This window comes from Heloderma suspectum, chromosome 6, assembly GCF_057233095.1.
Source record: "Heloderma suspectum isolate Gila_16-S chromosome 6, 16-S_ref, whole genome shotgun sequence".
NCBI classification, from domain to species: Eukaryota; Metazoa; Chordata; class Lepidosauria; order Squamata; family Helodermatidae; genus Heloderma; species Heloderma suspectum.
In genome coordinates this window covers 21,672,852-21,697,599 of record NC_139463.1, presented here as the reverse complement: position 1 = coordinate 21,697,599, position 24,748 = coordinate 21,672,852, and the positions used below count along the sequence as shown (strand labels likewise).

The 24,748-nt window shown below is 46.5% G+C and overlaps 1 protein-coding gene and 1 long non-coding RNA gene across 23 annotated transcripts in view; one reads left to right on the top strand and one right to left on the bottom strand.

Moving 5' to 3' along the window:
• The window catches only part of ST3GAL4 (ST3 beta-galactoside alpha-2,3-sialyltransferase 4), a 181,596-nt gene that overhangs the window by 38,724 nt on the left and 118,124 nt on the right, over positions 1-24,748 (top strand). For 7 of the 22 annotated variants that reach the window (XM_084803735.1, XM_084803729.1, XM_084803720.1 and 4 more), the window contains exon 1: positions 12,717-12,760. The exons of 14 other annotated variants lie outside the window; for them this stretch is intronic. The gene's annotated coding sequence lies outside the window, so the exon portion shown is untranslated. Of the gene's footprint in view, positions 1-12,716; positions 12,761-18,861; positions 18,912-24,748 lie in introns of those variants that run through there. One more of the 22 variants, XM_084803710.1, reaches the window with a different exon arrangement.
• On the bottom strand, positions 3,208-23,231 carry LOC146340518 (uncharacterized). Its single transcript, XR_014783720.1, has 4 exons — positions 23,101-23,231; positions 8,708-8,818; positions 4,954-5,056; positions 3,208-4,101 (listed from the first exon to the last, which is right to left on the bottom strand). It is a non-coding gene; the product is annotated as an uncharacterized LOC146340518 (long non-coding RNA).

Here is a 24,748-nt window from a genome sequence, read left to right as displayed (position 1 = left end):
TGCCTGCTCACACAAATGCTGCAATGCAACACATGGTGCGTAAGTAGACTGACACACATGCCATGTCTGCTGGAGTGTGTAGCCTGGGCTGCCTGCCTCTCCATCCGCTTGCTTGGTCAGGGGCTTCACTCTGTCTAATGGCAGGGCCAGCCTGGATAATCTACACACATTATCCATCCTTCCTTCCTTCCTTCCTTCCTTCCTTCCTTCCTTCCTTCCTTCCTTCTCTGAAAAAGAAAACCACTTCTAATAAACAACCTTGTGGCAGGGACTGTTTGTGCGAACCATGGTAGGTCAGGGTGTGACTCAGTCGTGGGTCACGACCCAACTGTTGGCAACCAGTGCAGGAGTTTTCAGATTGTTCTGGGAAATCCTGGCTTGTTCCTCAGTGAGACTGATAATGGCAGACAAGTTTGAGAACTTTCCCACCACAACTGATACCACCCGCTGCAGTGTGTAACCACGGGGGGCGGGGGGGAGGGGGGTGGTTGTGTTCTGGGTTGCACTCTCTGTTCATGGCTGACTGCCTGGAATGGTGAGTAGGAGCGCTTCACACCGTAACATTTTGTTGCAGGTCTTGCTTGTTCCCTGTGATGGCAAAAATAGCAGCAGCAACAACAAGCCAGGCACACTAACCCCCTAGTTTCTGAGACTTGTCTTATTATGGATAGGGTACTCGGGTACTGGAAACCATAGGCACATAGCACAGTTTGTGCTGGAGCCCTCTGAAGTGAAGCCAGGGGAAGATGTGAGCCACACAGAGACAAAATTGCTGGTTCTAACTGGGATTGAATAAGAGTAGCACTTAAAAAATATGTTTATGTTGATACAGGCTCTGTGGCTTTAACAGTGCTGTGAGAGTCAGAAATCAACAGATGAAGCTTTCTTCATTGCTGCACCTCCATTCTGGGAAGAGCTTCACCTGTGTGGTTTCTGCATGTTGTCAGGCAGATGTTGGGAACATAGGAAGTACAGGTCAGACTGTTGACTCAATCTGTTTTCAGAAGGCTAGCCGTGTCAGTCTGTTGCAGCAAAAGCAACTAATGGTCTTGTGGCGCTTTAAAGACTAACAAATGTATCCTGGCATAAGCTTACACGATATCTATCCACTTCATCCGATGCATCTGATAGACAGAGTGCATGGAAGCTTATGCCAGAATAAATTTGTTAGTCTTTAAGGTGCTGTAAGTCTCTTTGTTGTTTTGACTCAATCAAGTAGTTTAGGTCTCATTTTTTTGTATCAGAATTGAGTTTACAGTCCTTTTGCAAAAGAACAAACAAACCATTCCTGCCTCCCCCCCAGCCCCCCAAAAAGCTTTCTTCATTTCAGCAGCCTAATTTAGGGTGTGTGTGTTTGGGGGCTGCAGTGGGGGAGAAACTTTTTTTTATTGTTGCTATTGTTAAACAATGGGGAGTCAGAAACCCTGGCCAATCTTCTCCAGGAGCCCCTGCCAAAGGAAGTGAGGTGGGTGGTTACCAAGAAGAGGGCCTTTTCTGCTGTGGCACCCCAGTTATGGAATGAGCTCCTCGGAGAGGCTTGCTTGGTGCCTACATTGTGCTCTTTCTGGCACCAGGTGAAGATTGTTTTATTTTTCCTGGCGTTTTAGTCTTTTAGCTCTGTTGTCTTAAATCTATTATTGCATTTTAAATCTCTGCATCGCTGCTAGGTTTTATTTTGGGTTGTACTTTTATCCTGTAGTTTTAAACTTTCACATTTTATATTGTATTTTATGATGCATTTTGTGGTTTTAATTGTTGTGAACTGTCCAGAGAGCTTCAGCTATTTGCAGTATAGAAATGTAATGAATGAATGAATGAATAAGTAAATATTGCAGATCATCTTGAGATCTACCATTGCATCCCGATATTCCTTCTGCCTGCTCCTGCCATAGACTCACCTCCTGCCATAGACTCACGTATAAGCCAAGAATTCTCCTTCCTTTCCATAACTTTCCCAGTATTGTCTGCTCTGGCTGTGGCTCTCCAGTGTCTCCGGTGGAGGTTTTTTTCACCTCACCTGCTCCCGTTTGAACTGGAGATGCTGGGGATTAAACCTGGGACTTTCTGCATGCAAAGCATGTGCTCTGCCACTGAGCTGTCTGGAGAAATCAAGGACGCCTTCTGTGAGGAGCTGGGCCAGCGTGTCCTCAAAGCGTGTTTGTGGGCAGTAAGGCTGCAGAGTCCCTGCAGAACTGAGCCCGAGCAGAGTATTAAAAGATTTAGATTTTGACTAGATTCTGGGGTAGAAGGTAGACTCAAAATAAATCGAGGAAGGCACTGTGTGGCTGGTGAGCTTGCAGGGCAAATGGATTTGAAGGCATCACTAGGAAGAGAAAGGTTAAATGAAATAAATCCCGTTTGGTGCTCTGCGAAATGGCTCTTCTCACTAGGGTTGTCAGGTGGCAAGCTAGGGGATCCTGCCAGGTTATAGCTTTTAAAAGGTTATACCTTGCTGCTGCTGCTTGCTGAACAGAGGTAAAAGTCACACCTGTAACTCTGTCCAGTTTTGGCTCTGGCTGTGCCCACTAGTGGAATGCGGACCGCGTCAGCTTGCAAGGTGATGTGATCCTCAGTAGGGAAACGGTTCTCCATCCCGGGTTCAAAGTTTTAGAAGTCATGGGAGAGATGGAGTCGCTGCCGGTGCCGGCACCAATTTTTTGAGGGCCCTCAATGGCCCCTCTCCCTCCAAGCATCCACCTTCTCCCTGCCATGCTCACCAGCTGCTCTCGCTCCTCCTCCTCTTTCTCCTCTTTGCCACCGCTTGCTTGCTGAGAGGCAGAGAGCCCGGGAGCAAGCAGGCCGTGGCATCCCCCGCTCCTCCTTCTCACCACCACTGTTGTCTGCGCCAGAGTGAGAGAGGCAGGTGAACCAGCAGGTCGCAGTGGTGAGGAGGAGGAGGAACAAGTCCAGGGGCACTCGCCCGTGGGCCCCTGCTGGGGTGCGGGCCCTCAGTAAGTGTCCGACTCTGCCTTCCTTTGACAACAGCCCTGGCTGCTGCAGCACTGTCTTCCCCAACCTGGTGCCCTCCAGATGTGTTAGACTGCAACACCCATCATTCCCAGCCAGCATGTTGCTGGGAATGATGGGAACTGCAGTTCAAGTCATCTGGAGGGCACCAGGTTGGGGAGGCTCTTCTTGACTCACAACACTTCTCCACCGGTCTCTTCCCTTATCCCCCTCCAGCACCTGCCTTCATTGTATGTCTTTACTCAAATATGTATTTATTCCAAATGTATTCATTGCAAATATCGTTGTTTAATTCCGTCTTTCCCCTGAGAGCGCCTAAGGTGGCTAATGGCAAATGAATAACAACAATAAAAAAAATATAAAAAGAGAACAATTGGCAAAGGACTAAAAAAACAAGCAGCAAAATAAAACTAATAATAGAACAGAGCCCAATAAGGAGAAAACAAATGGAGACACCATAAGGTGCTTTCTTCTATTTTCTTCTTTGTCGTCTTGCCACTAAAATGTTCTGTTTCCTGCAATGAAGCAAATAGCATCGTTTGTAACTGGCTTAGCATATTGCCAAGCATTCCAGTGGCACCGAGTGTTGCCAACTCTTTCTTTTCTTGTACTGACAGGGCTCTTCCGCCTTTTAACTGCTGAGCATCCTCCATGGGTTTGGCAGGGAAAGGTGGCAGCTGGGGAGATGTCTCTCAGACCTGCAAGTTGTAAGCTTCTCGATAGCTGAGGGTCGGAAAGAGAGCGTTCTTTCCCCAATGTATAGGCCAAGGAAATTCCCGGCTCTGAGACATGGCCATTCTTTCCAGACTGATGGCGGTGCCGTGCTGCTTCCGTTTTGCACAATGGCTGCTTAGCGCCGTGTCGATCCTGTTGCTGTTACACGTGTTGCGCTCCCAAGCGGCCCGCGCGCGTGTGACAATGGAATTAATGTGGCGGCGCGGAGGAAGCACACCATGAAATTGAGTTCATTGCGAGCTCTCCCAGGCGTGTAATCAGCAGGGGGCCTTTTACTCCCTTTGTCCCTTGCTCCAGATCTGTGAGGTTAAGCAGTGTTGCAACTGGAGCTGTGTCGCCTTGAGGAGGAGGGGAACGGAGGAGGCAGAGAAACACGCTTCTGGATCTTTTTGTTTCATTCTGTGGAAGAAAAAAAGCAGTTGAATAGGCAAAGGGAGAGCAGGGTGCAGTTACTTCTTCTCCTTTTGTACCCTGCTTTTCCGATCTGAGTAGATAAATTAAAGCACTCAACACACAAGGCATGAAAACAAACCTGTAGAAGACAAAACAGCGGAGTGCCCTTGCCGACGCGCTTGTCTGAACTGAATTTCTCTCCTGCAGCCTTCCCCAGCCTGGTGCCCTCCCAGTGTTTTGGACTACAGTTCCCATCAGCCCTAGCCAGCATGGCCAATGGTCAGGGATGCTGGGAGGTGTACTCCAAAACATTGGGAGGGTACCAGGTTGGGGAAAGCTGCTGTTTAATGTCTATGGAAGGTGTTCAAGGCAGGGTCCCATCAGGCATCTTTGGAGAGGGTGTTCTGCGTTGGTAGGTGGTTGGGGAAAGGGGGGGTGGAGCCAGGGGAAGGGGGCCTGGAGGGCTGGATTTGGCCCCCGGGCCTGAGGTTCCGCACTTCTAGAGTAGATGTTCTGCACTATACGTGGAATGTCCAGTCCAGGGTCTTCAGTGTAAGGGTGGCAGTGACATTTGCAAGGGGGAAGCAGTGAATGGGAGGGGGGAGCTTCACTGTGCCCCTGCCCACTGCTATTGCTCTACAGCCTCTCCCCCCCACCCTTCACTGGCTCATTTCTCCCAGCCTGACCTTGAGGCCAGGTTTCTCCTCGGTGTGGTGAAGAAGGGCTGCAGAGGAAAAACAGTGGGGAAGGGGAAGGGTTAAGCACCCCAACCACTCCCCCTCCCCCATTGGAATACCCCCCCCCCCCCGTTTTTACATTGGAGACACACACAGAATTGCTTGCTAGCAACAGCCTTACCCATAGGCTGCTTGAGACAGGAGTGAAAGGAAGCCACCGAGTTGCTCTCAGGAGAACTGACCAGGTGTAGTGATCCAAGGAAAACCTGCGTTTTTGCTGCCCCCTGCAGTGTTCGTTTCCGGGAAGAGAACAAAAGAGGTAACTTTGAAAGCCAGCCAAGATGTTTTCCCCCCTCTGTGTCTAACCGAACCAATCACTAGCAACCGCATCTGCCTTAATATGCCTGTGTGACGGCAGCCGGCTCCCTTGTCAGACCTTATCAGAGCGAACAAGAACTCCCCAGGTGTAGCTAAGGAGGTCCAAAGGACACAGATGGTTTCTCTGGGGCAGCCGGGGGTGGAGATAGATTAAGGGAAAGCAGGGTGAGGGGCGGGGGAGAGCTTCCCAGCTGGACCAGAGAAGCAGCCCCCCCCCCCCAACGAAAACATTGAGAGCTGGGTGTCCAGAGTGGCACAAGGAACAGGATAAACAACTCACATAACTGCTTGAATTGTGTTGCTGGAAAGGATGCAGCGTGAAAATACACGCACCCATGCATGCACATGCACAGGGTTTATGAAAGGGCTGGGTAGGAGCCTGTGCTTTTCCTTAAGGGGAAGACCAGTCATCTGTGATTTGCATAAGCAAATTTATTTGAACCAGCTTTGCAAACCATCCAGATGAATGGGAGGAAGTAATGCCCCTTTGCTGCTTTTTCTGGGGCAACATCTATTATTAATATTAATATTAATATTAATAATAATTTCATTTCTATACTGCCCAATAGCTGATGTTCTGTGGGCGGTTCACAACGATTCACAACAATTACAAACCACAGAAACAACATTATACTAAACATAGTATAAATTTTTTAACATACAAAATTTAAAACAATTTAAACAGCTAAAACTCCAGGGATCAAGGAGACTTAAAAACTGCCCTGCTACGAGGTGGCGGGCCGCCACTGGCAGGCCGCCCTAGCTGGGGTGCCCCCAAGGGGGGTGCGGCCCTTTGGTTTGCCCCTTTGGTTTGCCACGAGGGCGAGGGTGCCTTCTATCTTCTCTTCCTGTTTGGTCTGCTTACATCCTGGTCATCTATTGATTACCTGTCTTATGTGAGTGAGGTGTCCCTGAGTGAGAGCAGGGATCCTCTAACAACAGCAGTTTTCATATGTTATTGTTGTCCACCCTGGGTGAGAGACAGGGGATAGAGGCTTCATATGCTAGAACTGCTTCTCTGCCCAGGGAAGGGAGCCCACCCTCTGCACCCTCTGCACAGGTGCAGAGGGTGCATCCTCTGCACAGGGTGGGAGCCTGTGGTAGTCTGAAGTGGTGCTTCCCCTGGGTGAGAGCTGGAGTGGGGGAGAACTGCTTTGTCACCTTCCAGGTGAGAAGGAATGAGCATGGACCAATGGATGTAGGTTACATGGCTAAGAAATAAGCACTTTACTTGTTCTCTGCTTTATTTTGGTTGATTAACAAGCCTGATGTCTTAACTGTGACCAGCGGCTGGTTACAACCACAAATTACAAACTGTGATTGTGTTAGTTTGGTTGGGAGTGATTGCTGGATGAGTGGAGTGTATGTGTTGAATGGTTGATTGTATATTTGAATGGTGAGTGGCTGTTGAGAGTGTGTGGGTATTTTTATGGTGGTCAGGATGTGCCTGGGAAACTTTGATACAGGGACCCATGGAGGGGGCACCACTATTCCCATCACTTGGGGCAGAAGGAGATATGGCAGGAGGAGGGGGTTGGGACATCATAGTAGAATAGGTCACAGGTGTTTATACACTGTTCCCCTTCTACCCCACTCCTCTAGCTCTCATGTACCTGGTAGCTCTTCCACTGTGCCTTCCTGTCTTGCGGTGCTGCTGTTTAATGCCAGGTTGGTCTGCAATAAGACCGCACTCGTTCATGATTTAATAATGGATGCGAGGGCCTATCTGGCGTGTATTACTGTGACTTGGGTGGGTGAGCTGGGTGGAGTCAACCTGACTCAGCTCTGCCCACCTGGGTACTTGGTGCAGCACTAACATAGGTTGGAGGGCCAGGGGCAGGGGGGAGTTGCCATGGTTCATAGAACCTCCATCTCTATCACCAGGAGACCACTCTACCTTGGAGCGGGCCTTGAGGGATTGCACCTGGTGTTGGGCCATAGAGACAGAATGGGGATGCTGCTGGTGTATGGCCCACCCTGCTGCCCAGCATCCTCCCTAACTGAGCTGGCAGAAGCAGTCGCAAGTGTGGTGTTGGAGGCTGGTTCTGGGTGACTTCAACTTCCATGCTGAGGCTGTCTCCGGAGTTTCAGCTCAGGACTTCATGGCCTCCATGACAACCATGGGGCTGTCTCAGGATGTCATTGGCCCAACACATGAAGCAGGGCACACCCTTGATTTGGTTTTTGCTCCAACTTGTGAGACAGGTAGTCTGAAGATTGGGGGGCTCCAAGTAACCCCATTGACATGGTCAGACCATTTCCTGGTGAGATTTGAACTTAAAGCATTACTCTCCTCCCGTGGGGCCGGGGGACCTATTTGGATGGTCCGCCCCAGGAGACTGATGGAATCCAATGGATTTCTGAATGCTCTTGGGGATTTTCCAGTGGAGAGAGCCGAGGCCCTAGCCTCACTGTGGAACAGTGAGATGCAGAAGACCATCGACTTGATTGCACCTGAGTGCCCTCTCCGGCACTGTGGAGCCCACTCTGCATTCTGGTATCCTGGGGAGCTGCGGTCAATGAAACAGGCTGGACATTGGCTAGAGCACAAATGGCACAAGACTCAAAGTGAAGACGACCAAGCACGCTCTAGAGTGCATAATCGTGCCTACTGTGTGGCAGTGCGGGCAGCAAAGAAGGCTTATTTTGCTGCCTCCATTGCGTCCTCAAGTAGCCGTCCAGAGGAGCTCTTCCAGGTGGTCCAGCAGTTGTTAACATCTTCCCCAGTAAATGGGGCCCTGGCCCCATCAAGGACCAGCTGTGACCTTTTTGCATCGCACTTTGAAGACAAAATCGTAGTAATTAGTATTAGTATTAGGTATTAGTACTCCTGTACAAAGCCCTAAACAACTTGGGACCAGGATACCTGAGAGAGCGCCTCCTTCCTTACCAATCTGCCCGGTCACTGAGGTCATCAGAGGGCATGCTCCTGGTGGTTCCACATGCTCCTATGGCCCGGCTGGAGTCCACCAGGAAAAGAGCTTTCAGTGTGGTGGCCCCTTTCCTGTGGAACTCCCTGCCTTTGGAGGTCAGGCAGGTGCCAACATTGTGTTCCTTCCGGCACCTCCTGAAGACGTTGGTATTTCAAGAGGGCTTCCTTGCATGACCAGCTGTGGTTTGTTAAATTCCACTTTATTGGGGTTTGTCTTTTAAAAAAATGTTTTAACTCTTTTAACCTGCTATTTTATTCTTTTACTGTGTTGTTCACAGCTCCAAAATCTTCTGATGTGGAGCGGTATATAAGTATTGTAAATCAATCAATCAATCAATCAATCCTGTTTCAATAAATCATTTCCCTAAGATATTCCCCTAAAACAAGCAGGTATGTGGCTGATTCCACCTCTGATTTATGCTGGTGAACTTCCTTAGATTTTTTGGGGTTGGGGATGTGTGAAAATCTGGAGGGGCTAGAGCATGCTGTGTGGGGGATGCTGGGAGTTGTGGTCCAAAAGAGCTGGAGGGCACCAGATTGGGGAAGGGTCTGCTAAAGAAAGAGTTTTATGCAAAGAGCTTTTCTATGCAAGGCATTTATTGTGCGCTCATGATTCCTTACTCACTGTTGCTTGCTGGCTCTTTAGATGACGACGTGATCCTCCAGTTTGCTTCTGTTTTTCAGAGCACTTCCCTGTCGTTGGTTTTTTTTAGAATGGGGAAATGGGGCATTATTTCTGAAAGCAAAAGAAAAGTCATTTTCCTACTTGTGTAATTGTGCTATTTTGCTATAGCACAGCGCCACCTGGAGGTTATATATCAGAAAATCAGGAAAGGAAAAAACTCCTAGTGTAGAGCTTGGATCTCAATTCTGTGACGAAACTGAAAGTAGATACATTGATTAACAGCCTTGTGTAGAAAAGCTGAAAAAAAAGGTAGGTTTTGTGGAGGGATTTGACAGAAGAGGGTGAGGGAGCTTCATATGGGAGTTCTAGAAAAGGCATTCCAAACATAGTGAGCAAGGGAGGATAGCAGGGTCACTTAAAAATATCTAGAATGTAGTGATTCAAAACGAACAAGGTGGCAATTTTAACTGCCCAGATCCCAGTGGGTCAAGGGTCTTGCCTCTTTCTTGCCTCTTTCTTGTATCTAGTGGCTTCCAACTGTGGGTCCCCAAATGACCAATGGTCAGGGATGATGGGACTTGTAGTTCAGCCACATCTGTGGAACCAGAGTTGAGCATGACTGCCAATGAACAGCCCCTTTGAACCTTGCAGAGCATAGCCCCTACTTGGACTATCTTGTTAATCCTTTCTGCAGGCTGTTGTTGTTCTTGGAAAGGGGAAACAGAGAGAAATAAATTCAGGTGTCATCCTTCAGCAGACTGTCTTTTTGCATTTGACTTATTTTTTGAAGTGAAATCCAGTAAAGGTGATTCCTCCCTCCCACCCACCCCGCCCAGGCAAGTGCAAAGTAATTTTAGCTTCGGAATAAATGCCTGGAGTTCTTAAGAGATAATGTAATTTAGTGTTGTGAAATATAAAATATTAGATGTTCTTTTCTCTGTTTCCTTAAAGGTCATGGAACTCATCTTCTGCTTTCTTGTCAGTACCGTCACAGGTGTTCATTGTCCGCCAGTAATTTATTCGCCAAAGATGACTTGCTTTCTCCTTCCTGGGAACTTTGGTGTTAAAATAACCCAGTAACGTCTGCACAGTGGTGGGAGTTATTAGATCACTGATACCATTTCTTGCTACTTCATCAGTGGCGTCACGCACACACAATGGGTGTGATGATTTGTGTCCACATGCTGGACGTAATTTGTTTTACATCTCTCTAATGCCTGGGGGAGCCAGTATGGTGTAGTGGTGAGAGTGTTGGACTGGGACTTGGGAGAGCCAGATTCTAGTCCCCACTCGGCTGTGAAGCTCACTGGGTGACTTTCAATGTCTCTCAGCCTAAACTACTGCACAGGATTGTTGTCAGGATAAAATGGAGGGCAGGAGGATTACAGAGTCAGTGACCGCCCAGAGTCACCCAGTGAGCTTCACAGCCAAGTGGAGACTAGAACTGGGTCTCTGCAGACCCAGTCCAACACTGTAACCATTACACCGCACTGGCTTTTACTACACCACAACTGGATAGATCTCTGGGTGATTTGTACTGGATTGGTAAATGTTTCTGACTCCTAGTAGTTTACCAATAGCAAGAAAAATTGAGGGGGCTCTGCTTGTTCCCAGGCCCTCACCATAGAAACAACCCCTTGTTGTGCTCCTCCTTGTTGTTTATTCGGTCAGTTGCTTCCGACTCTTCGTGACTTCATGGACCAGCCCACGCCAGAGCTTCCTGTCGGCCATCGCCACCCCCAGCTCCCCCAAGGCCGAGTCCGTCACCTCCAGAATATCATCCATCCATCTTGCCCTTGGTCGGCCCCTCTTCCTTTTGCCTTCCGCTTTCCCTAGCAGCTCCTTCTCATCTGCTCCTTAATATACACATTTTACGTATGACAGCCATAGCTGAGTGCTGGAGCGTGTGCTTTGCATGCACAAGGTCCCAGGTTCGATTCCCAGCTTCTCCTGGTAGGGCAGGAAAGACCCCTACCTGAAACCCTGGGAAGCTGCTGCCCATCACTGTCATCAGTACTGGGTTAATTCAGTGGTCTGAGTCTGTATAAAGCAGCTTTGCATGTTCTTCTATTCCTCTGCTTCTTGAACCTGGAGCAGACTCCCCACTATCCTGACTTTGATATTTCAGACTTCTCCATTCTGTGACTTACAGCGAGGGCCTAGTACTTTCCTGTTGACTGCCAGAGAGCTGACTTCTCCAGCTAGCCTTTCTCATCTGATCCGCAGCCGTTCCTGCGGTGGTTTCCACCTCCTTGGCAATCCCTGGCACAGCACAACGGTTTGCCTCTTGTACATTAAAACAACGGAACAATAAAAACCACAGCAGTTGTTTTATGGTAGTTTCAAATGACAGTGCAATAAAATCACAACAGGATAAAAGCAGAGCCCCCAAATGTTCTTTAAAACAAGCCAAAGCAATATTAGAATCCATCAAAAGCCAAGTAAATTGGTACAGTTTTTACTGCCCGTCTAAAGCTCAGTAGAGATGGAACCAACCTGATCTCCCTTGGCAGGGAGTTCCATAGTTGGGGGGATGCTACCAAAAAAGAAAAGGCCTTGTCTTGTTTACCTACCATCCTAGGCTCTCTTGGTGTACGCATTCTAATTGCACAATTAGATGAACAGTTATTGTTCATGATGGTATACATCAGAGATGGGGAACCGAGGACTCAAGAGCAAAATCTGGTCTTCCTGGGGTCCCAATCCATCCCTCTGGGATTCCCCAGCTGACCATGCCTCTGGTCCCACTCCCTTTTCCCCAGTCACCAATCATTTGGTGGTTTCCTGGCTTTTGTGCAGTCCCCCCCCCCATTCTTCAGGTTGAACTCCCACTCCTAAGGCTTAGTTACTGGCAGTAAAAACTACAGTATGATGCTAGGGGTGGGGGGTGGGGGAAGGTATTTTGGCCTCCATCCCTTTGCCTTCAGCCCCATCCACCACTGGAATGCAGCCCCCAAGAGCTTCTCTGAATTTGGCCCTCAGGCCACCCCTAGTATATGTGTTTCTCCCTCCCACCCCCACTCCATTACTGAAAAAAAAAAAACAGTCTTATGTAAAGCAAGTTTTGTAATGTGTGATGTAGACTCTTTTTATAGATACTCTTGCAGTAGTATAGTTCCCAGTAGTCTATGAGAGGGATACAGGAATCATAGAATCATAGAATAGTAGGGTTGGAAGGGGCCTACAAGACCATCGAGTCCAACCCCCTGCTCAATGCAGGAATCCAAGTCAGAGCATCGCTGACAGATGGCTGTCCAGCCTCATCTTGGATGCCTCCAGTGTGGGAGAGCCCACTAGCTCCCTAGGTAATTGGTTCCATTGTTGTATTGCTCTAACAGTCAGGAAGGAAATAAGAGGGAGAGGAAGGAGAGGGCTAAAAAAGATTAGGAAATTGCTGGAGATAAGAAGCCCTGTTAAAAGAATAAAAAAGTTTAATTCATCTTGCTAACTAAAGAGATTTCTTGGTGTTCAAAAGAGATACGGCAATCGTATGTTAGGTACTTCACCGCAGCACCCAGAGTTTTGCCACAGGGAGAGTCTGGAAATGCTGCGGAGCAAAATAAACCGAAGCAACTGGAGATGAACAACAGGGTGAATGTGGTATTAATAAGCAGTCTTTCCAGATTGAGTCCTGCCTCACCAATAGTTTGCTCTGTCTCCCCCTGCCCAACTCAGGGAGAGCATCCCTCCTCATTTGGCCTCTGTTCTAATACTGCGATGTCTGTGGATGTCTGCCTGTCTCTTCCAAATCTCTGCAAATTCCTTCCCCATTTGTCTCCAGAGACGATACGTCATCTTAATTAAAAGTGGCCTGTGTGAATCTGGCAAGGCCAGTCAGTAAGAGTTTTTTTTGGAAGCAAGCCCTCGCCCCCTGGTGTCCTTGGCATCTGGAGATGTATGGAGGAGTGAACGCCAGGCCGCCTGAGGTGATAGGACTGTGGTTCCTTTAAAAAACACACACACATGAGCACTGGAAATACAAAATACAAAAGCAAACAGTTATCTGTTCAGAGCCAGGAGCGGATGGTAATGGGAAGACATTAACGCTGCCAGGTACAGTTTGTTTCTTTTGTGAAGTGATAGGCCGTGATAGTTTAGCTTTGGCGGTATGGATGCAGGCCTGAGGAGAATAACATTTTGTGACAATGGAGATGTCACTGTGATTTGGAGGTTTTCAGAATGGCTACGTACAAAAAATGTCGTATCGCATGGGGTGCAGGGCAAAGGTAGCCCTTCCTAGTGCTCAGACCAGTGAAGGGTTTTTATAAAGGTTTGGGGAGCATCACCAGGTTTATTGTTTCTTTGAGCCCTTTGTGTTTGGTCTTCCTGTAGTCTGTAGTTCCCTCCTTTGGTCTGGACTGGATGTAATCCAGTTTGCATGAAATGGTGAATGTCCCAACTTCTGAAGAGCCAAGGTTGCGTTTCAGTATAGGGCATAATTGTACCTGGAAAAGGCACTGGCGGGGATGGATGGATGGATATAAATCTCTTACAAATACACACACACACACACACACACACACACACACACAGAGGAAACAGTATTGGGGAGTATCACCTGGTTTATTGTTTCTTTGAGACTTTTGTGCTTGATCTTCTTGTAGTCTCTGGTTCCCTCCTTTGGTCTGGACCAGATAGCCGTGTATAGGATCAATCCCTGCCTGACTTTCTTTAAGTTTGGGGATCCACTGTGGCCTTGAGTCCTTACACCCGGTACAGAAGATTTGATCTAAAAGTAATTTCTTCAGTTGCTCGGTTTTATTTTGTTTTTTTTTATTACATTTCTATGCCACCCAATACCCTAAGCTCTCTGGGCAGTTTGTAACGATTAAAACCGTAAAATACAATCCGATAAAACATAATCTAAAAACATTTAAAAGTTCAAAACTATAATAACCTCAAAAATGAAAACCAAAAGTAAAAGCCAGTGACTTGCCTGAGCCCATCTAGGAAGTTCATAGCTGCTGTGGCATTTGAATCAGACATTTTCTGAATCTGAACTTGGCTTTAGCTCCCTTCAGTCATTAGTTTCTATGCAACTGGCCCCACCATTTTCCTGCTGCCCCCGTGCTGTCCATGTGTTGGGGTACTTCCGCGGAGGGGTAGCCTGCCAGATGTGCATAGGCCGTTCCCTTGAGCTGGAACCTTGAGGACAAGAGGAAATCCTATGTGCATTCTGGAAGCTTCCTCTCTACAGATATGCCCTCTATGTGTGGACAGTGCAGGGCTCCACTCTCACTCTCCACACAGTCTTAATTGGAGTGCATGGAGACTCCACTCTCCCTCTCCACATCATCTTAGGGCACAATTCTATGGCTGCTAGACAGTGTTTAGATGGCCATAGGATTTTTTTGGTTTATGGGAACTGAGCTCAGAGCCAACGCTCCAAGGTCAGTTCCCACAAATCTGACCCCCCTCCCCCTTGTAGGTGGTGCGGTTCATCCCCAACTTCGCACTTGGAAGAGCAGTACGGAGTGGCCAAAAACGGGGGGGGGGTACTAGGGATGGGGAGGGGACCGTGGAAGCACCAGTACGACACTTCTTATGCACCGTCTGGCCTCCCAACCCGTTCCGAGGCACCCCGGCTAGACAGCTGAAATCGGCTGTCTAGACACAAATGCAGGGCAGTGGAGTGCATAGGAGAGGCTCTGCTCCGCCTGCCCTGCATTGCATAGTTGGTTGCATTCGAGTTTAGAGACAGCCGACTATCCCCATAGGATTGTGCCCTTAATTGCATGGAGACAAATGACTCCATGCTGTAGGGAGCTGTAGTGTGCTAATGTGTTACATGATTCTAGCAGACTTTCACCCTGATCTCCTAAACCTGTTTACCTCGGCCATTTTATTTGAAGCAGGAATGATTTGAGGTTAATCCAGTTAGTTGCCATCCACAAGATTTTTTACTGAGGGGAAATGCCAGAAAGCCTGCACAGGGCCTGGCTTTGGGGCAAGCACTTTTTTTTTCCTTTCCCTTGCTGTAAAAGCCAAAGTTGAAAGCTTGAACCTGTGCCAAGGACAGCTAAGATGATAATGAATCAGTCATTAATTGTGGTGACACTTGGGAGAGATTTTATTGGCTTGGCTCTGTGTTTTCTACAGGCAAATTGGAGTTTATGGTCTTGCACCGTTTTTCTTGTGCAGCTGGACCCTGCTGCCTTCCCAGAACTCTGGCCTAAAACAGCTTTGAGAGAGCACCTGTATGGTACCCAGTTGTTAAGTTGTACTGTTCTTTTAAAGCAGCTTCTGAATTAGAACCCAGGACATTTTGGGAAAAGCCATGATAGTTGCACCAGGTTAAAACCAATTTAAATTCCTGGTACAGCTGTGCCCCAAACAGGGTGACAAATTGCAGACTCTTTCAAGTTTCCTTGTGGAAAAGCACAGTTTTTCCCTGCAACCCTTTGCCTTTTCTGTTAGAGATATGACTGGACTCTCCCCCCCTCCCCGCATCCCTAAAATGACATTTCTGAGGATCCCCTAAGCAGTAATTGTGGCTTTGAACTGGTTTTAGTTCACCAGGACTATTACCTTGGATGATGACAAGAGCTATCCTTGTCAGTTGCTTGCAGGCTGTTTTGTATGCATCCCTTTGTTCATCTTGTTTCTTAAAGAGGAATCATTATCACACAGGCTATTGAGCAGTATAAAAATGTTATAAATAAAAAAGTATGTGATTTGCATGCTAAAACCCGGTCCTTGGCATCTCTAGTTAAACGATGCCTATTATGAGTTTTAAGAAGATCTCTGCTGGATCAGACCAAACCTGCAAAGACAGTGCAATCCTATATAGGTCTATTCAGAAGTAAGCCCCAGTGAAGTCAATAGGGCTTACTCCCAGGTAACTGTGTAAAGGATTTCAGCCCAAATCCAGCATTCTGTCTCCCTCAGTGACCACCCAGGTGGTTCCAGGAACTGATAAATTGATTTAGGGTGCAATCCTATGCATGTTTAGACAGAAAAATATCCCACAACTCCCAACGTGCTCCAGCCAGCCATACTGGCTGGGGCAGGCTGGGAGTTGTAGGACTTTTTTTTTGTCTAAGCATGCATAGGATTGCACCCTAAATCAACTACATTCCATATGATTAAGCAACTAAGATTTTGAAAATCCTTTCCCTACCCTATCAAAATCTAAACAATGAGAAATTAATAAAACTTTGCCTCAAAGAGCAATTTTCTAACGGTTCCATATAAAGGGATGGAAGGAAAGGAAAGGTTCCTCCTGTGCAAGTGGTCATTACTGACCCCTAGAGGGACGCCGCTTGCGCTGGCGTTTTCGTGGCAGACTATAGCGGGGTGGTTTGCCATTGCCTTCCCCAGTCGTGACTACTTTTCCCCCAGCAAACTGGGTACTCATTTTACCGACCTCGGAAAGATGGAAGGCTGAGTCGACTTGAGCCGGCTACCCGAGACCCAGTTTCTGCTGGGATCGAACTCAGGTTGTGGGGAGAGTTTCGGTTGCGATACTGCCGCCTACCACTCTGCGCCACACGAGGCTCCAAGTATATAAAGGGATAAAAAAAAAAGGTAAAGGTGTCCCCAACCAGTCGTGTCCGACTCTAGGGTGTGGTGCTCATCCCCGTTTCTAAGCCGAAGATTCAGCGCTGTCCGAAGACGCTTCCGTGGTCATTTGGCCGGCATGACTGAACACCGAGGTGCACGGAACGCTGTTACCTTTCCCGCCGAGGCGGTACATATTTATCTACTTGCAATTTCTTGCTTTCGAACTGCTAGGTTGGCAGGAATATAAAGGGATACTTGGTTACAAAAGATATTTTTACTGCTTCATTGGATTTTCTCTAGCATGTGTTTCCACTTCTAAACCTGCTGTTGTAGCACTCTTGAGATCCCAGACTTATGGTTTCACAAATGATTGCTCTGGAAAGCTTAGCTTCTTGAGCACAAACTTGCTTTACTTGCCAATGTTAACCACTGTGACAACAACAACAACAACAACAACATTAAAATTAATAATAATAATAATCAACTTCACTCTAAAAAAATGTCACTCTAGCAACTATGTTGAAGGAAGCCTTTTTAGTGCACAGCTTTCAGTTCTTTCTGAGATTTGCATTAACACCTCCATCATTTCCCTTCTGCTTTTCCTCAAGTTACTGTTCCTCTGAATGAAACCAGCTTTTAGTTTCAACACCTGTTATACCTCCAAAGCTGAACTAAAACTCAGCCTGAGCGATGCCCTCACTCAGCAAGATTTGCATCTATTGGCAAACTTAAATATCACATTTTGGTACCATGCGATCAAATGTGATTATGAAAATTATCTGTGTGAACTTGGACTACCTCTCAAAGTAAGTATTAACTCCCTTAAGAGTTCCAGCAGATGACATCTGTTCTTTTGGACAGATGTTGCAGAAACATTTCGTATATGGCTTCTGTGGTGCAGGAGTTGGAGTGCAGGTGTCTTCAGCTTTTCCAGACTTCAAATCCACCTTTAACCCCTACTCGCAACATGGGGCCCAGCTTTAATTTTGTACTGTACATGTCCCTTTTCCTCCTTCTCCTGTTCTCTTTGTCTCTTTCTCTTTCTGTCTTTCTTAGAGCATATCTACACTGCAAATGTACTGGTTTTAACAGGCAGGCCATCTCTCTCAAGAACTCTGTGCTTTGTTGGGGGATGCGTCACCGGGGGCAGGGGAGGGATAAAGGTGTCGCAACAGGATTCATAGGGTAAAATCAAGCATAGGTCATGACTAACCTAAGTCCCATTCATTTCAGTGGGCCTACTCTAAGTAGGACTTACTTTGGCTTTAACCCTTATCACCTACACCAGACTCAATTCCCTGGGGGGTTGGGGTTGGGCAGGGGGCATGAGAGTTAAGCCAGTATAGAACTGGTATAAATATAATTTTAAAACTATTTTTAAAAGTATTTAACCTAAGTCCCATTCATTTCAGTGGGCCTACTCTAAGTAGGACTTACTTTGGATTTAACCCTTATCACCTACACCAAACTCAATTCCCTGGGGGGTTGGGGTTGGGCAGGGGGCATGAGAGTTAAGCCAGTATAGAACTGGTATAAATATATTTTTAAAACTATTTTTAAAAGTATTTATACGTTTATGAGTCGCCTTTCAGCCCAAACAGGGCCTCCAAGGCAACTTACAATTAAAACTTAAAACAATTTAAAAGCTTTCAAAAATGTAGAACCTTAAAACAAACAAACAAACAAACAAATATAGTAGACATATCCTCCTTTCTCCCCCTGCCCCCCTGTCATTTTTTTTCTTCAGGGGGCGGGGGTGTTAAAGAAAAGGTTTAAAGAAAAGTTAGGCCACTGGGGCAACTCCGCTGTTAATTTACTGGGTTTTGATGAGGCGTGAAAAGAATACAAACAGCAAAACTCTTTGCAGAAGGCTTTTGGCATGGAGAATACTGTCTCAGTTTAGTAATTGGCTAGAGTTCCATTAGTACTTCAAAGGACATTATTATTATTGTTAGTAGTAGTAGTAGTAGTAGTAGTATTTTTGAGCTGTTGCCTGAGGGCAGTCTCTAGTCACCACTGGTACCTATGTCTCTGTCAGTGATAAGCCTGCTACATGGACTTCGGTCAGATCAAAAAGAGCTGCTATTATGTTCTTATGCTGTGGAGAATCTAGTCTTGTGTGCCAGAATCTGGACACTGGAGAATTATAGCTTTAATTTTTGCTAAATAACTAGCCCTTAATGTTGTGAGTTGATTGGCATAATTAATACTATTTAGTCTTTTCCTCTATCTCTCCCCCCCCCCCGTACATAAACACACACACACAATGAATTGTCTTCTGCATTCATGGTTTTCTCTATCAAGGCAGGCTTCAAATACATCCTAATTCTGGCCTTTTCAGATGTATGCTTATTGGGACATTTCTACCCAGAAAGACTGGTTTATCTGTAGGGCTTGCCAGCAAACGTCTATTGGGACCCACAGTGAATGTGTACTGAAAAATGGGTTTCCTCTTTCCCTGTGGCCCCCCTCCTCCCACCCCCAGACTTCCTCCATTCTTGCTCACTGAAGGTTGCTGGATTCCATTTTGCCTCGAGCACTGCTGAATCTCCTCCTTTGAGCCCGCGGGTTTAGGGGAAAGATTAGAAATGCAGTCAGGTGGCTCTGCCTGACGTAAGCCAGCGTTGCACCAGGCTGGCAGGAATGCAACTAGACAAAGCACCTCTTGTAACAGGTACAGCAGGCATTTAGTATTCACCAGGTAAGCTCCCTCATCACCCCTCATTGTGTCTTTGACTGTTGTTCTGCAGGGTGAGCAGTCAGAAATGAGTCTCCCCCACACACCCTGCTCCCCTTTTCACATTTCGAGACTGCAATGGGAAGAAAAGCAAGTGAGACTGGGCTTTCTCCACCACTCCTTGCACTTGCTTTTCTCAGAAATGGAATCAAAATTCAACTCTATTTAGACACTGTATGACATCTGTCTGACAAAGATGTTGGACAGAAGCCGCCTTTGGTATTCTCCCTGCAGAATGTTCACTGCAGGGCAACACTTCTGCATACTTTTAGGTAGGTTAGCTTGCCAATTGGCTGAGAATCTTCCAGCCTCCAAAGTTTCTAACATTTCCCACGCAGTGGGTCACCTTGCATTTGCCACGAGAGTGTGCCCTCAGTAGGAGCTTACGCTTAAAACATCTAATGTGTACTCAAATGTGTACTGTATGAAGTGTTCCTTTATTACATCTATCTGATTAGTATAGTTCTATCTTTCTGTCCTGAGTACTGGAGTTCACACATTTGCCAAAAGTAGATCTCTTTTCAAATTCTGAGAGTATCAGTAGTTTGAGGTGTAGTTTTTTGGGGGAGACCAAATGCTTCTAATGTAGTTGTCTATTGGACCTGTCCCATGTTGAGGCAGCAAGCTTTTGAGTTATACTGAACGCTTCTTCAGGTAAAACAAAAACAAAAAAAGAGGAGGAAACTGGATCGGTGTAAAGGAATTCTTCAACTCGGCATATATTCACACCTATCTGGAGAGCTGAACTTGGATGAATACAGTAGGATAAGCTGAATAGTATTTGGGAAGGGTGAGATATGTGATGACAACATGCACAAATGTGTGAGAATTTGTTCCAGATAAAGAATTTGTTCTTTGTTCTTTTTTCACGTACACCCCCCGCCCTCTATACACTATATCTATATCATATATATCTATTGATTCACACATGTGTACATTTTTGTCATCATACATCTCACCCCTGAATAGATACTATGCAACCTCTACTCTATTTTTATATGAAGAGTAAATTCATCTTATTGAAAAGTATATCCACCTTCGTTTTTGTTTTTGTTTTTTTTGCTGGTGTATTTTGTATTTGTTGCTGCACTGAAATTTATTTTTAATTGTTGTTGAGCAATCTGTCGTTAAAAGGCAGTATAGAAATATTACCTCCATCTGCCATGCTTCATTGGATTGTAACTCCTGTGGACAGGTCTCAGGATTTGTTGTTGTTGTTTTTTTAAATATTGTATAGTACCTAGTTATAGGCACTTGTGTGAAGAAAATGTAAGGAACAGTGCGGTTGTTAGGCACTGTGCAGCCCTGGTATTATTAGATAAAGTTTTCAAGATAGGAGAAGCCCTGGAATGGTAGTGTCTGTTTTTATGGCATGTTGCAGAAGGGGGAGCATTGTGTGTGGGACGGTACCACTGTTGTTACATTCTGAAGAAAAAGGGGTTCCCCTTAACTTATGGTGCTCCCTGCCACTCTGCTGAGCCAGATGTCTCCTCTTTCCTGTTCTAATTATTCCCCCTCCCCACTGCCTTAAGATTTGAAGCTACCTAGGCTTCTGGAATCCATACTGATGAAAGAGCATGTGTTTTTGTCTGTCTGTCTGTCCCTGGCATACCACTAAGACCACAAAACCTAGACACCTGAAACTTGGAATGCATACTAAAGAGACACTAGGGATGTGCACCTTGAGGTTATTTTGTTTTTAAAACACAGTAATTAATTTTAATTAATGGAGGGAGCAATCCAATGGCCGCTAGACAGCAGCTGGATGGCCATAGGAGATGTTTTCTGGGAGCACAGGCTCCGAGGTCGGTTCCCGGAGAACCAACCTCCCCCCACTTCCGCGCTTCCTCTGAGGCAGCGTGGAACAGCCATGTCCTCTGCACTCGCAAGAGCAGCGCAGAGCAGCCAAAAGGGGGCGTGTCCGGGGGGCATTCCAGGGCGGGGACGGCGGAATTGTCTGTACGACACATCCTATGTGTGGTACAGCAGCCTCCTTCCCTGCTCGGCCCCCCCACGGTTAGACAGCCAAAATTGGCTGTCTAGCAGAAAATGCAGGGCGGCTGAAGTGCGGGGGAAACTATCCCCTCTGTGCTTCTCCTGCCCTCTATTGGATAGGCGGTTGCCTCTGAGTTCGAAGGCGGCCACCTATCTGAATAGGATTGCGCCCCTAAATGTGTCCATGTGGTTGAAGCTTGCAGTGACCCCTACATCCACTAGGGACAGTTTTCCCATAGCTTTGCAGCCCATACAGTTTGGAGCCAGGGGAGATTAGTAGGCCGAGGGACAGAGCTTTACACCCACCCCCTCTCCCTGCTGTGGGGCAGCCCCTCCCTCAGGGGAATGGAGTGGACAGACCCCTCCCTCAGGGGGCTATAGCGGTGTCCCATCGCAAGGGGTGCCAGTGGGCTTGGCTTCACTTAGATGGGGAGGCTGCAACGTGTCCAACTCTGATAGCTGCATATGTTTCTTGGATGGCTTTGTGGTAACAAACCCCAGGCTATTCCAACCTGTGCAAGACTGGGCCCCGTGGCTAGTAATTAATTGAAATAAAATAAAATAATAATCATTTTATTTAGTGCATTTGCAGTATTCAAAAAGTTTCACATACACTATCTCTGTGTTCTTCTGTTTGTTTATTTTAAAGAATTAAGTCTCACTCTTCCAAACAACAACAAAACTTTTTTCAAGACGGGATTTACGCTGTAAAAAGGAGCATTGAGGGTGAAACACATACTTAAAATGCCTGGGAAAATAACAAGGCCTTCTCTCGGCATCAATACTAATAGTCCTGTAAGGTTGGCTTGTATTTGGGGGGCAGCAGTGCCACTGAGGCTGAAGAGGGTAGTGGCTTGCCTACGGCCATCTAGTGAGTATGTGGCCAGGGCTGTTTCTAGGCACTTAAAAGATTTCAGTCCCATGTGAATAGGACACAAATCTCCATAAAATCTGCATAAATGCTAATTTATATCTATATATGCAGATTTCCCAGGCCAGTCCATGAATTTCTCATCCAAATAATCTCAAATACAATAAACACTTCAATTAATTTGCACCCCGTGCAAGATCATCTCAAACCATTTTTCTAAGCTTTATTGCCAAGCAGGGGAAGATTTGATGTGGCGTGTGTGTGTGTGTGTGTGTGTGTTTCAGCATGCTGGTAGGGTAGAGTTAACCTTTCCCTCCCCAGGTATAATCCCCTGCGAAAATTGTCTCCTGCCTGGCAGTTAAGCTTAGAAAAAACTCTTTTTCCATTGGCACCAACTCAGGGCTATGGCCAACAGAGCTGCACAACTGGAAAATAGATTTGGGCCCAGTCCTGGCAACTTCCCTGTCTGTGGCTAAGGTATGATTTACATTGGAGACGTGACAATTCATGTTCATAACCACCTTTGCTATATCAGCTACGTGAAGACCAAGGAGGTTATATCAATGGTGTGATATTTGGTTCAAGCAAGGTCTAGCTGGTTAAAGGCACTTAAAGCTTAGAGGTGAATAAAGCCATGGGAAATAGTCAGCGTGGAATGGAAAAATCTAGCAGTGCCCCACCTTCCTGTCTTCCAAGTCTACTACAGGTCAGGGAGTGGCTTGGAGAGAATTTTGAAAGGAAGGGTCATTTACAGCCAGAGGGAATTTCACCTCTTCTGCTGTTCAGGTAAGTCTCTCACCAAGTGGGAGGGAATGTAGCACCTGCAACAGGCAGTGAGGTGAGTACTGACTATTTTGCTTGATAAATTTGCCTTGGAGGGCTGATGCTAACATGGTAATTTGCGGTGGAGAGAGGTAGAAAAAAATCCTCGAAAGGGGTCTGTTCTGTCTTCAGATTTCTGTGTGTCAGTGAGAGATCCTTTCTTTGAACGTCTCCACCTCCCCGTGTGAAAAGTGCAGCCCATTCAAAAATCTTGCCAGGTCAGAGAGGCTTCTTTGTGTCAGCACAAATGATCCTCCCTGCCTCCAAATTTGTACACTTTGGAGCCCTGAGTGTTTAGCAAGGGTGATCAAACACCTGTACATCATCTTATTTCTAGTCTTGCGTGCTTCATCAGTGGTTCTCCTGACTTGCAGTCCCTTCTCCTTTTTTCATACTTAAAAGCTTACTACCCCACACAGTAGGAGAGCTGCTACAGAATCTCACCAGAAGCATTTAGGATCTTACCTGGGCCATCCTTCTTCCCTAACCCCAAGCCCTGTTGTCCCCAGGTTGGGGGTCAGGAGGGGCATCCCCCATCAGTGGTTCTGCAGCTGTCTTTCATTTCTACTGCTGCCGCCTGCCCACTTCCTTCCCACCAATCTGCCCCGCCTCATTCCTTCCTGTGTCATTTCTGTTACCTGTGATATAGTGGTGAGGCCTTGGTTTGATTTGCAAGACCTCTCTGTGCATTTCTCTAAACACGTTTGGATCCCGGTGTTACAGATATTAGTGGCCAGTATAAACTGTTCTATTTCCTCCATGGTGGTATTGATCGGTATTCACGGCGTAGCTTAAATAGATCGCTTGGATTTCAATTAACCCACATTGTCAATCCGCAGAGATAATGGAGGCTTTGTCACAGAAACTGTTGTTGGTGCCGTGCAAACATTAAACAGTAGTGGTGATGTGGAAATATCTGTTGGTGGAAATAGACTATTGAGTATACATGCAGAAATGTTAAGTGGTGCTGGATATTACTGCTCTCCCACCGTCTCCATGACGATCTCTCAGTCAAATATATATGCGTGATCAGCTGTGGGTCACCCTCCTTCTAAGTGCTTTGGCATGAGGATATAATGTCTTTGGGTGCTTCCAGATAAGACTTTTATGGCATCATTCCCCTGCCTCATTTTTGGAATTTTCCGGGGGCGGCGGGGTCCATACATCATCGTCTTCAGCTCGCAACCCTCCCGTGTTTTCCCACTGCTTCTTTGGTCTTTTCTTTTACCCTTGAAAACCCATGAAGAAAGAAAAGACTGAATAGCTGTGCAGTGACTTCCCACTGGTAGCATAAGGACCCCTCCATCTGGAAAGGCCCTACATGAGCCTACAAGGGCTTACCCCTCCATTTGTTCATATACGTTGGAAGCCAATTGACACAATGCAATGAACAGTTACCTTCTTGAACATTACTGTCTTGCATTGACAAGCGAACTGTCAGATTATTTCTGTATGTAAACGGCTTAAAAAAAAATCAATTGTCCAACATCTGTGATGTTTGCAAAGCACTTATTGCAAATGCACATACGGAATGACAGTTATCTTTGGGTTGTTTACACAGGCTGTAATGGATGAAGGTGCATTTTCTGTGAACTTAAGCACATTAGTAAAAAGATTTTATCTTACCCAACAGCAATAGCTATGTGTTTAACTCTGGCTGAAAGCCCGTCTAGGTAATTGGTTTCAGTGTTATATAAATGATCCCCTGCTGTTTCTGTGGCGGTTGGGCAGGTATGAAGGGAGTCTTCCCTTTCCCCTCTGTTTCTCCCCTTCTTTTTACTTTGAAAAGAAGTTGTGCCTTCTTTAAAGATGGCCACGTTCCAAAGGACAGTTGAAGTGAGTTTTGGACACTTCTCAAACAGTTTAACAATGGTATTGTGTCTGTGTTTGGGACTTGCCAGTTAGTCCTGAGTGGAGCTCAAGCAAAACAAGGTGTGTTTTTAGGGGCAAAGGGCATTTTCATGAACATATTTTGTTGCATATAAAAAGTGTCCCCCATTGAATATATTTGGGGGTACTGTAAAAGGGGAGGGGAAGTGTTTACCGGGAGGAGGGGAGAGAAGGAAAACCTACATGTTGTGAGATTGTATTGCTGAAGCAGCCCACTCCCCAT